The sequence below is a fragment of the Lissotriton helveticus genome, chromosome 12, assembly GCF_964261635.1.
Source record: "Lissotriton helveticus chromosome 12, aLisHel1.1, whole genome shotgun sequence".
NCBI lineage: Eukaryota > Metazoa > Chordata > Amphibia > Caudata > Salamandridae > Lissotriton > Lissotriton helveticus.
In genome coordinates, this window is record NC_136073.1 from 86425702 (window position 1) to 86437935 (window position 12234).

A 12234-nucleotide genomic window follows, 5' to 3' on the forward strand; every position below is an offset into this window, starting at 1 on the left:
ACCAAGAACTCATGGAGTTTTCAAAGAACTGAGTCTTTGATGACGTTAATATGTTCAACACGGTGGTTTGGAGCAGTTCGACTATCTACCTACACGACACAGCTCGCCGAAGCAAGTGCCGAAGGAAGCCGACCCTCCAGCAGACTCACTGAGAGAGACGCTGTCTTTTTCTTGCCGAAAAATCCAGCTCCAGGGTTTCGAAGCTACCCTTGCGGGTTGTTGGGAAATCGAGTCCTGAGAGAGAGAGATACCAGACCTCCTTCATTCTAAAACCAAGGTACGGAGCTGATTAAACTGTTAGAGAATTCTTGGATAGGTTCTTGGCAAAAGAATACTAAAACTAAGCTACACTTCACTTACTTCTTCCCTTGTACTAGACCTAGGTTAGGTACACCGGGGTAGGCGTATTTTAGAAGCATCAGTTGAGTACTTTTTTAGTCTTTATTTATTAATGTATGTATTCTATATATTTTATGGTTTAGAAACCATATCATGCTTTTACAGTATTATTTTATAATACTCTTCGTACTGTACACATTGTACTTTGCAACCAGTATTACGATTGTAGCAGTTCATTTCCCCTGCATGAGATAGAAGACTGTTCAATAAATACTTTTTTATTGAAAACGCCCGTCTCTCTATTTCTCTACACCTCTGGTGAAACGAAGCATGCACAATTGACTGAGTGAAATAACTATCTATTGTTTCCGCGACTCTAGAGATACATTTCTTATTTTTGGGAAACAAAGTTGTCATGTTTATGCGGTTGTCAGAAACTATTCCCTTCTTGTTCATTTGAGAAAGTTTCTAGTGACCTCTGAGCAAGCTGGCACTCACAATTAAGTCTAATATATTCGCTAGAGACCTAGTAGACCTCAGTCCTACCTCAAATCTATAGAATATATTATTAAAAGGCGCAGAGCCTATTGGGAATATAGGACTACACTACACTGAAGTCCGTTGAGCATATTATGAGCTTCCACACTACCAGCCTTTGCATGGCAGTGAGCCCCACATGAAAAGGCTGGCAGTGGTGAAACAAAGGGGGCCCAACAGAGCCTCCATGCCTACGCTGCCATGGGGATGCATTCATGTTCTGCCCCCCACCCATTTGCATGCACCCCAAGTTCCAGTATGGCATGGACTTCACAGTCCATGCTGTGCTGTAACTTCTTTTGCGTTCCCAATAAAGTGCCTATTTTTAGGGAACTACTGTGGGAGCGGCATAAGAAAAGCCCACCAGACATGAGTTGAACGCATAATCTGGGTGGCAGACCATGCACAGCTTTGGTGGTGCTGTGCTGGCGCAAAGCCGGCACATCACCGCCAAAGTCCTTTTCTGAAACTGATTTGCTGCTGTGGAGAAGCTCCAAGCAGCTGTAACCTGTTTCCTCACCCCAGCAAGGTAGTGTCTTTGCCAGATTGGCTTTAGTAGTTTGTTCTGGTCCACCTGAGACTGGAAGTTAGAATTATAAAGAGTCCCAAGCCTTTGCTGTCATAAGTCCTTTTTCCTCAGCTCTTCAACTTAGGCTCCCAGACATATGAGGAGACAATTAGTATTATAGGGCTTGAACCAGAAAAGGCATTTGAGCAGGGTCCAGTGCAGTTGTCACTGGACATCCAGGAGAACATTTTTATTTTCGGCTTGCTGTGTCCCTGTAGTCACACAGGTGGTCAGTCCACTGACCCTTATGGTCCACTTTTTTGTCCTGTGTACAAGAGGAAGCAGATAATTTCCTCTCGGTCAGGGTTCACAGTAGGTTAACCCAAGCAGGGTTTAGTCCACTTCTGATCTTCCACAAATCTAGAAAGTGTTCTGAGAAGGGACCTTTGAGATGCCACATTTATGCTGGTTTTAGCCAACAGGTGGGGGTTACAACTGCCTCCTCCATAACCAAAAAGAAGGTTTCCAATTTTTCTTTCGTTCCGATTTGCCCTACTGGAAATATTCACACAGAGCACCGTACTTTTAAAATCAAAGATGGTAGATCACTCTCTCCATGTGTATTTTTGTCCACCCACATTTGTGGCCAGGGAAATTAGTAGTACTGTGCCCTGTGTCTACTCAAAGGTTTTTGGTAGCCAGCCTTTTCCCCTCATATTTTGATTCCGCCTCACTAGTGTGGGCCTGGGAAACAAAGACTTGCCTTACTCCATGTTTCACCTTGTATACTGCTTGTATAAGGATAGGGGTGAGTACACAATCTTGGCGTACTCCTCGATTGACTTTAAATGGGGGTGAACACTCTCTGGCCTCACCAAATCTTACTGGGACTCAGAGGTCCCAAACGAGAAGTCTAAGGAAGGATACCAAGTCTGCCTCAAGACCCATAAGTTCAAGGATTGGCCATAATTTCTACCAATTTATGCGATCAAAGGTGCTTGATAGGTTCATCAATGTAAGATGGATTGGGAAGCCCCTTGCATCTTTATATTTGGCCACAATAAGATGTAAATGCAAAACACTGCTCAATAGTTCCTAGGCCCTTACGGAAACTGTATTGAACCCGAGAAATTATGTTATTCTCCCTTGACAACATTAAAAGTTGATCGAAGACTACTGCCAATTATTTTAGTGGTGGAATCAAGCAGGGATATCGGGTGGTGGCACCTAGGATCATTGGCATTACCCTTTTTTTTAAAATAGGTACAACAATTGAATGGTTCCAAGATGGTAAAATCTCCTCACTGAAAACCGTGTTAAAAAAAGAAATGAGTACTGGTGACCAAAATCCGGTATCCTCCTTAAATAAGTTCATGGGCACCCCAGTGCTTTTTTACTTGGGCTAGCATAGATACTTACTCCTCCCTAAAGGACAAATTGCCACAAGGGAACTCTTTTGACAGATCCTCCTCTGTGGTCACAATTTCGGAGGTATATTGAGCTGAAAACTGATCAAATCACACCTCAGGAGTAATATGGACTGTTACTTTGCCTAGGAGCCAGATTGGTGACATTCCTGCCTGCACGGCATTCCAAAATGCCTGGGAGTCTTTGTTCTAACAGGCTACCACTATCACCCCCCATGTCTCATCCTTAATAGCCAATTTTCTTTTTTTCAATGCCAGGGCATAATCTTTCCTATGGGCTGCAATTAAAATCTGATTTCTATGGATTTGCTTTATGGCCTTGTGCAGTGAACGGGCTATGAGAAATAAACCTGAATTTCTCAAGAATACCTGCCTCCTTGCGTTATCCTTTCGCCAATCTAGGATCTTACACTGGCGTAGTCGGCTACGGATACAGGATACAAATTTCTCCAAGGATTTCTCCAAGGAAAGAAGAAAGAAGAACTGAACAAGCCCCCCAACTACATCTTCAATTCTAAATGATCTTCACATGGCAGTATGTCTACCTCAGTTACTGTTCTCTTATTTGTCTTAATATTGGACTGCAACTTAAGTGAGTAACTTGGTCTCATTGTCACTCAAAAGCCCAGGCACTGGATTTTTTTTATTGTCTGGATTACCTGCTTTGACACTCACTGTATCTCTAATGCATACTGTGAATTTAGTGGAAAAATCCACATTGTTCTTTGGATGTGCGTGAGGGTGCTGCCATGTCTGTATTTGTGCTTCTCTCCCTGCTTTTCCCTGAAGGTGTCATTGACTTTATTGCGTTGGATTTCATTTTATTCTTAGCTATTGAGGGGTTAAGAGCGCATTTGACCTGGCTGACTTCAGTCTAATGAAGAGTTGTCATTTAATGAGGCTTTTTGCCTTATATTTGGACATTGTTACTTCTACATCATTCATATAACAAGCTTCCCTGCGCCTGCTTATTTTTAAAATAAGTCTTACCTTGCGCAGTCCTCTCGAGTGCCTCTCCTCATCTAAGCTTCTGAATCTGTGTTTTGTGTTGGAATCACCTTCCTGCAGACCCTCTGCCTCCATTGTGTGTACATCCACGGAATCCGTATGCGCGTCACAGAAAGCACGCAGTCACATCTTTCACCCTGCGTGATGGCCATCTTGGATTCACCTCTTCCACATATTGAAACGCAGCTTGCCACTTCTGTGACAAGCACACATATGTATTGGTTTCACTTATGCGCACTAGTGTTTTCATGATCATTGCTGCGTCTCAACCTCTGTGACACGCACACACATATTGAACTTTTAATTTAATTGCATTCTATTGTTGTATTCAGCGTGCCACTTCTGTGACACGCGCACAAATGTGGGAGAACAACCACAAGTCTTTTTGCTAACTTTGGAAGATTTCAACTACACAAATTGAAAGGCTGTTTGCCACGTCTGTGACAACCTCACATTGCAGATTTATATTACTCATAGCATATTGTGTTTTGATCAGCATGCCACTTCTGTGACATGCACACATCTTTGTTGTACAATGTAATTTTTCTCCTTCTGGGTGAATATACAATTTGTGATGCTCACGGTTGAAACATTGCTTTAAGTTATTCTTTTATTACAGGTCACTTTATATAGTTTGCCATTACTGTGACACGCACACATTTAAATCAGAACTCGTTAATTTTAACTTTCACCATGCAGAATGTTACAGCTCCTCCCTTCTTCCTCATGGCACCCGGGGAACCACCAATTAAGTGGCAGAAATGGAAAAAGGTGTTTGAACGCTATGCCAAGTTTTGTGGAGTCAGTCTCAGTGCTGAACACAGATCATCTCTTTTGCTTCACTGTTTGGGATCCGATGGGCAAGAGTTTTTTGATCATCTCCCCAAACTCAGTGACGTAGAGGGGAGAGATTTGAATGAGTTTGAGATATGTATGAAAAAACTGGACAAACACTATTTGCCTAAAGTTAGCACTATATTGGAGAGGTATCAATTTGCCAAAAGGTCTCAAAACGAAGGTGAAAGTGTTGAGGCTTACATCACTGAACTCAGAAAGCTTGCTTCATCTTGCAAGTTTGCAGGATTGTTGGATGAGAGGATTAGAGACCAATTTATGTTTGGTTGCAATATTGAGAAGATGTGTGAAGAACGTTGGTTGAGAGATGAACCTTCATTAGATGAAGTAATTCAGGTGGCAAAAAGGGTGGAACATTCCATCAAGTGTATTGACACGTCTAAACCTGATAGTGTCTCTAAAACTAAAAAGAATCCTGTTTTATCCAAACATTTCCTGTTTTAAATGTGATTTGTTCTAAATGTTAAAAAAGGGTCATCTTTCCTCTGTTTGTAAAAACAAGATTCCCTCTTCTAATGTTAAAAGTGTGGACGCTGAAATATCTGAGGAGGACTTTGTCTCTGGTCAGATAGTTGTTCAAATAGATTCTGGTTTACAAAATAAGTCTTATTCCTCTCGATGACATCATGGTAGAAGGCGAACCCACCAGAGTTTTATTCGACTCTGGTGCCAAGATCACCATTGTTTCCAGAATTTTCTATCAGAACCAGTTGCCTCACAGAATTTCTCTTTTTAAACCTGATATACGCCCCTTAGCATATAGTGGGGAAGCCATTCCATTGCGTGGATACTTCAATGGGCTCATTGAGTACAAGGATAGGTACACTTTTAGCAAAATATATGTATCGTAAAAAGGGGACAGCATCATTCGCTTGTTCCACCAAGGAGATTTAGTCGTCATGTTGGATCCAGGCAGCAGTTGTCCCATAAAACTTTAGGAAAGGGTTAATGCGATTTATGAACAACATGGTCTTGATATTGCAAATAAGGTCAAACAAAGTTTTTCCACTGTTTTTAGAGATGAACTTGGGTGCCTCAAGAGGTTTAAACTTAACATACATCTACGTCCTGACTTTCAATCCCCTTGTTGCAAGGTGAGAAATGTACCGTTGTCGGTGAGAGATGAAACAAGAGATGAATTAGACAAACTTAAGAAAGGTGATAATATTGAGGAAGTAGAGAGGACGGATTGGTTGGGTCCGGTGGTTGCAGCCCGCAAGGCCAATGGATCCTTTCGTCTATGTGTAGACTTGAGACAACTCAACAAATGTGTAGTGGTAGATCGTTATCCCCTACCTAATATTTCTAAGCTGTTGGTATTATTGGCCGTAGATAAGGTTTTCAGCACCATTGATTTAGCTGCGTCTTATCACCAAATAAAACTTGATGAAGCTTCAAGAGACTATACAGCATTTATAACACCTTTTGGGACATTTAGGTTTGTTAGGATGGCGTTTGGTCTGGTGTCGGCGGCATCCGTCTTTCAGCGAGATATGGACAAGCTTCTTAGAGATTGCAAAGGTGTATGTGTCTACCAAGACGATATCCTTGTGTTTGGGAACGATCAAAAGGAACATAAGGATCATCTGTTTGGCGTTTTGAGTAAATTGAGTGAAGCAAACCTAACTATTAAAGCAGAAAAGTGTCAATTTTGAACCTCCTCTATTCACTATTAAGGACATACAATCTCAGGTGAGGGTATTGCCCCTAAGTCTAATCTTGTTCACACCATCACTCGCATGTCTGCTCCTACCTCTAGGGAGGAACTCATGAATTTCTTTGGTATGATTGAATATTATAGTATATTTATTGAGAACTTTGCCAAAAATGTTTTTGTATGAAATCTCTCTTGAGGAAAGGGGTAGATTTCAAGTGGTCTGAAAAGTGTGGTCTTGAATTTGAGGCTCTTAAGAAAAAAACTCAGTAGTGCCTCTAAACTGAAAAGTTTTGATCCCTCTAAGACCTCTGTGATCACGACGGATGCCAGTCTTAAAGGTTTGGGTGCTGTTCTTCAGCAGGAAGGTGAGGGGGAATGCAAACCATTATGTTTCACTCTTGTTGTCTCAAAGATGCTGAATCTCGCTATTCCGTTATCGAACGGTAGGCTTTGGCAGTATTCTGGGCTGTAAAGAAACATAAAAAGTTTTTGTGGGGTACAAAATGTTCACAAGCCCCTCTGTGAAACCTTCAAGAAGAGGGGGACAGATATGGTGTCTAGCAGAAGAACAAAGTGGGTCATAGCTCTTCAGGAGTATGATTTTGACATACAATACATTCCTGGCATAGAGAATGATACATCTCACACCCTATCTAGCCTTGTAGAAAAAGTTGAAAATGACATACAACATGAGGATTTTGATGATAATGATATTCAAGTTTGTGTTGTTGAGGATGGGATTATTGATGAACATCAGTGGCGTATAGAACTATCCACAGATCCCGTCCTTTCTGAGGTTGTGTCTCTCATTCAGAATGGTTGTCAATCTAAGAAGCAAGCATCTGGAGAGCCTAGCAAGTTTTGGGGTATTAAAGATGAGATGAATGTGTGCGACTGAGTTCTTCTACGTGGTACAAACCGGGTTCCTCCTTTTAAACTTTAGTTGACCTGGCACACAAGTCACATGCTGGGATGTCAAGAACAAAGGAAAGACTTTGTTCTTCCCACTGGTGGCGAGGACTGGATTTACATGTTGAAAGAATTATTAGGGATTGTATTGTGTGTTCCATGAGTGATAAGTTAAAAAGTACAAGTGTTCAACCTATGTTGGTAAGAGAACTTTCATCTGGGCCCTGGAAGGATGTTGCATTGGATATACTTGGGCTGATTCACTCTAACTGTCAACAAATGTTTATTTTGGTCCTTATGGATGTTTTCTCTAGGTGGCCTGAAGTTCATTCTACTGTAATATAGAGACTGGACAAGATATCAAATTTTTCGAATCTCTCATGGCCAAAGAGGGTTATTCTGAAACCTTTATTACTGATAATGGTGTTCAATTAGTTTCATGTGAAATGGAAGCATTTCTTAAAAGTCGTGGGATCAGGCACAAGAGAGGTTCTCTTTATCACCCAGAGACAAATGGAATGGTAGAAAGGTTCAATAAGGTGTGGAAGGAAACTATCTCTTGGGCTACGACTGCTGGTCTTAATTGGAAGGAAGAAGTTCTAACAAAAGTTGAAAATTATAGGCTGACACCACACAGCACTATTGGAAAGTCGCCTTTTGCTCTTTTTAGAGGTAAGCCTCCCTGTACGTTGGTTGAGCCTTCTTGGGTTAGACACCTTGAAGGTTCTGCCTCTCTCTCTTCATCTGAGAAAGTCAGAGAAGAAGCTAAATACTTATCCAGAAAGTCATACTTTGACTCTAAGAAATCCACTAAAGAAACCAAGGTCTTGGTTGGTGATTTGGTTGTCATCAAGCAACCTGGTACCAAGGTCAAGTTTTCCAAGCCCATACGAGTTATAAAGGTGTTCAGAAATGCTGTCAAAACTCAAGACCATAGGGTTTGGAATTTAAACAGAGTCATCTATAAACATATAGAATCACATTAAATTGCATTAACATGTGAGATACCTATGTTTATTTCAAAGAATGTGGTGATCAATCTGTAATTTGTAAAGATGCTGGTACTGCTTCTGGTTCTCCACGCATCTCTTCTAGGGATGTTAGAAGGCCAAGCTATTTAAAAGATTTTGTATCTTGAATGTCATGGTCTTCTTTCTCTATTGTCCTCTCTGGCTCTCTTTCTCTCTCTTCTTTTACTTTGTTAACGGGGGAAGGTAAGTGGTATGTTGCATGCTGTAGCATGCTGCTGGTTCTTTTGCTGATGTCATACTGGTTTCCCAGGTGATGGATTGTATCAGTTCAAGTGACCAGGACTGTAATCTTGACTGGATGTGGAGCTGTGGATGGGTTCTTCTTAAGAGAATTAAACCTGAATTTCTCCTGCGTACCTGCCTCCTTGCCTTGCGTGATCCTTTCACCAATCTAGGATCTTACAACGGCGCTCTGCCATTTTAATCTCCTTGGAGACAAGATTCACTACCCGAGGTAAGAAATTATCAAATGGGGTGCGTGGATTTGATTCAGAGCCCAATGATGGGCCAGCAGTTGCCTTCCTGTCGCCCATGTTACATTTGCAATAACTTTAAACTATAGTGCCACTAGCAAAACTTGATCATTTAAAATGTACTAAAAAATAACAGTGATACACAATGCCTGAAGTGTAGCAGACAGGCTTCCCTCCTGCACCTCAAGTGAGACTGGGGGTTGATGTCCTCAAACCCCTCCCCCGATCAGCAGAAACAGCGTCCTGTGCAGCGGTCTCAATGGGTGTCTGATTTAGGTCCCCTAGCGCAGGTGGTGTATCATTCTATCTCCTTTTGGAATGCTTCTGCTGCAATCCATGAGGGATTATTTTACATCTCAAAGTTCACTGAATCATCACACGTTATATTGTCCTTTACAGATTAAATAAAAACACACAATGCTTCATATTTCCTGAAGCAGGCCAGACACTGTGCTTCTCTTTCGCAGAACTGATAGTCTTTCTGCCCCATTTATATTTTTTCGACTTTTGAATCTGGGGACAGTTGCTACCTGAGCACTGCTTTGTCAGACTTTACTCTTTACTCGAAGGGTCAACAATACAGCCCCGTAGTTTCAAAAGGACTAAGTTGTGCTCTGTTTTGATTTGCATTTGATCCAGCCATGGGCTAGAAAAGCAAGATGTATTTTAGGGTTTGCAACTGTGGAGTTCAAAGTAATCTTTGATGGCACACAATATCAGGGAACTTCAGATCTCATGTTTTGTATGTAGTTACATTAATGAAAGGGGGGGGGCAATTCAAGCAGCCATGCTCACAGTGTGACCAGGATTGTACTGTTTGGCTAAGTATGGAAGCTGGGACCTGGATCCAGGTTTCCTGCTCACATATTGTGCAGTTTAGTGAATTGATAAATATCTCCTTCTCTCTCCTTTTTTCCAACATAGGACAATTTGGGTTGTTATTTATTTCATAAACTATATCACCACATTATTTGCAATGAACATAGGTATCTCACATGTTAATTCAATTTGACGTGATCCTATATGTTTATAGATGAGGCAGGAGAATATTTTTTTGATAATGCTAATAAAGTAAAGAGTGAGAGGGTTGTCACCTTGTAGACAGCAATTACAAAGATTACCAAAAACAAGGGCTGAATTCATGGACGTCATTTAGGGGTATCAGCTGCAACCCCTGGCTTTACCCTTTTGACCCTTGGCGAAGCTTTGCGACCCCTGGTCTCAAAAGTGGCAAAATCACTGCTAGGAGCAAATGGGCCACTCGCCCTTATTGAAATCAGTTTGGATTCCACTTTCTTTGTTTTCTGTCAAATTTTGTTATAACCTAATAATGGATTATGGGCCACATGCATCATTGTAGGAATTTGTGATTCCTAAATTGCGAAAATTAAGGAATCGCAATTTAGGAATCGCAAATTCCTATGCATCAAGAAATCGCAAAAGTTTTTGCGATTTCTTAATTTTCCTTATTTGTGATTCCTTAATTGCGAATCGCAATTAAGGAATCACTTTACATTGATTCCTATGGGCCTAGAGGCCCATAGGAATCAATGGGAAGGCATTCTCATTTTGCGAATTCGCAATTAAGGAATCGCAAAATGAGAATGCAATTTCAAGGGTGCAGGGGGGGTCCAAAGGACCCCCCCCCTGCACCCCTGAAATTTCACGTAAGTACATTTTACTTACACACATGTCCCAAGGGCATGTGTGTGTGTAAAATATAAGTTTCAAAAATGCACTTTTGTGCATTTTTGAAACTTTTCGCAAATTACCATGAAGGTTTACTTCATGGTAATTTTCCCCTTCCTAATTGCGAATTTGCAATTTAAAAAAAATCATGCATAGCATTTAAGAAATCGCAAAATTTGCGATTTCTTAAATGCGATCGCAATTTAAGAAATCGCAAAATATTGCGCTTTCTTAAATTGCGAAAAATGAAAAAAAAAATGATGCATCCCAAAAAAGGTTTTTGCATTCGCAAACGGCCGAATTTTGCCATTCGCACCGTTTGCGAATGCAAAAAAGCTTGATGCATGTGGCCCTATATTTTATCATTCACTAGTAGTGTAAAAAAGAGTGGATTACAATTAGCTGTCAAAACGTGAGAAACAGAACCGTGTTCTTACATTACATTATTCACCTGTAGATTTCTGTACACATGCTGACATAAAATATTTGCCACATCAGAGATTCATAATGTCCAGATATTTATTTTCAGACGTTCAGTGACAATTCCGAGACAATACACATTGTGAAGAATGTATATTCGGTGAGTGACTCACCCACAGATGGTTCAAGTCGCAGTATGATTGTAAGCGTCTTTCTAATGCTGTATGCCATTCTTCTAATTTTAGGAACATGTGTAAGGTATCTTTACACGTGTACAGCTGGGATTTTAACCTGTGGTTCCTTCTCATGTATTTATGACAGATATACCCTCATCAGATGTGGGTCACTGTACGTTTCATTGTTGCATTTGACCTCAGGCCGACCTTACTCACGCTCTGAATACAACTGTGATTCGAATCCATGGTTCCTGCATATGAATGTATGGAAAAATATACCTTCAAACAGATTTGCACATTTTACTGCTATTATGGGTGCCCATGTGTGTGGTGGCAGTTGGGCTCGAAAACCAGCAATATTCCAGTTAAGCATCTCATTAAGGTGCCTGTGCTGTGCTGTGCTGGGGAACAGGGACGTCACCACACTCTACTTGGAGCACAGGGGGAAAGAAAGGGGGAGGCTGCCCCCCACTCAAAGCCTATACACACAAAGAGAGACTCCTCCTACAGGACACATCTTTCATTATGAACGTGTCAAAAGTGTAGTTTTCTAAAAAAGAAATACTAAAAAAGAATGGTATCCTGAGCACTCCTATAAAGTGTGAATTAATAAAGTTACTTTTGGTCGCCCACGTCGTCGCACACAGTCATGAGCGTGCCTTATGAACAGTAACAATTGTTGAGTTTAGACTCGCTAGACTCCAGACGGGTTCCCAATTCACAATGAAAACGTGGTTTTCTATGATAAGTTCATCAGCTTTTTATTTGAAACATTCAAGTATGTCGTGATTCATTTGTAAATTTATACAATTTTCTTCGTGTTTAGCAACATAATCAAATTCTTATGCCACTGACATCAATATGAGTAATGCGCCATTTTTTTACAACACCCAATGCATTCACCGGGAAGCGCGACCGCGCTAAGATTAACGTGAGTGTTACTTTGGGGTGTTAACATGGCGTGTTATTGATATACGATATGCTTAACTTTAAAGCTCTCATAATGAATAGGTAGCGCAGACCTACAATTTGCTGTTAATGACTTAGGAGTTCGATGGGAGCACACATGACCCTGATTATTAGAGAACATGGTTAACGAGCATTTTGGCAGACGAATGTTTTACTGTGCATTTCGCTTTTTATGTGTCAAATGTATTTCACATTGAGACAGTATGCAGAGTGACTAATCTGGTCCTGTTTTGTTT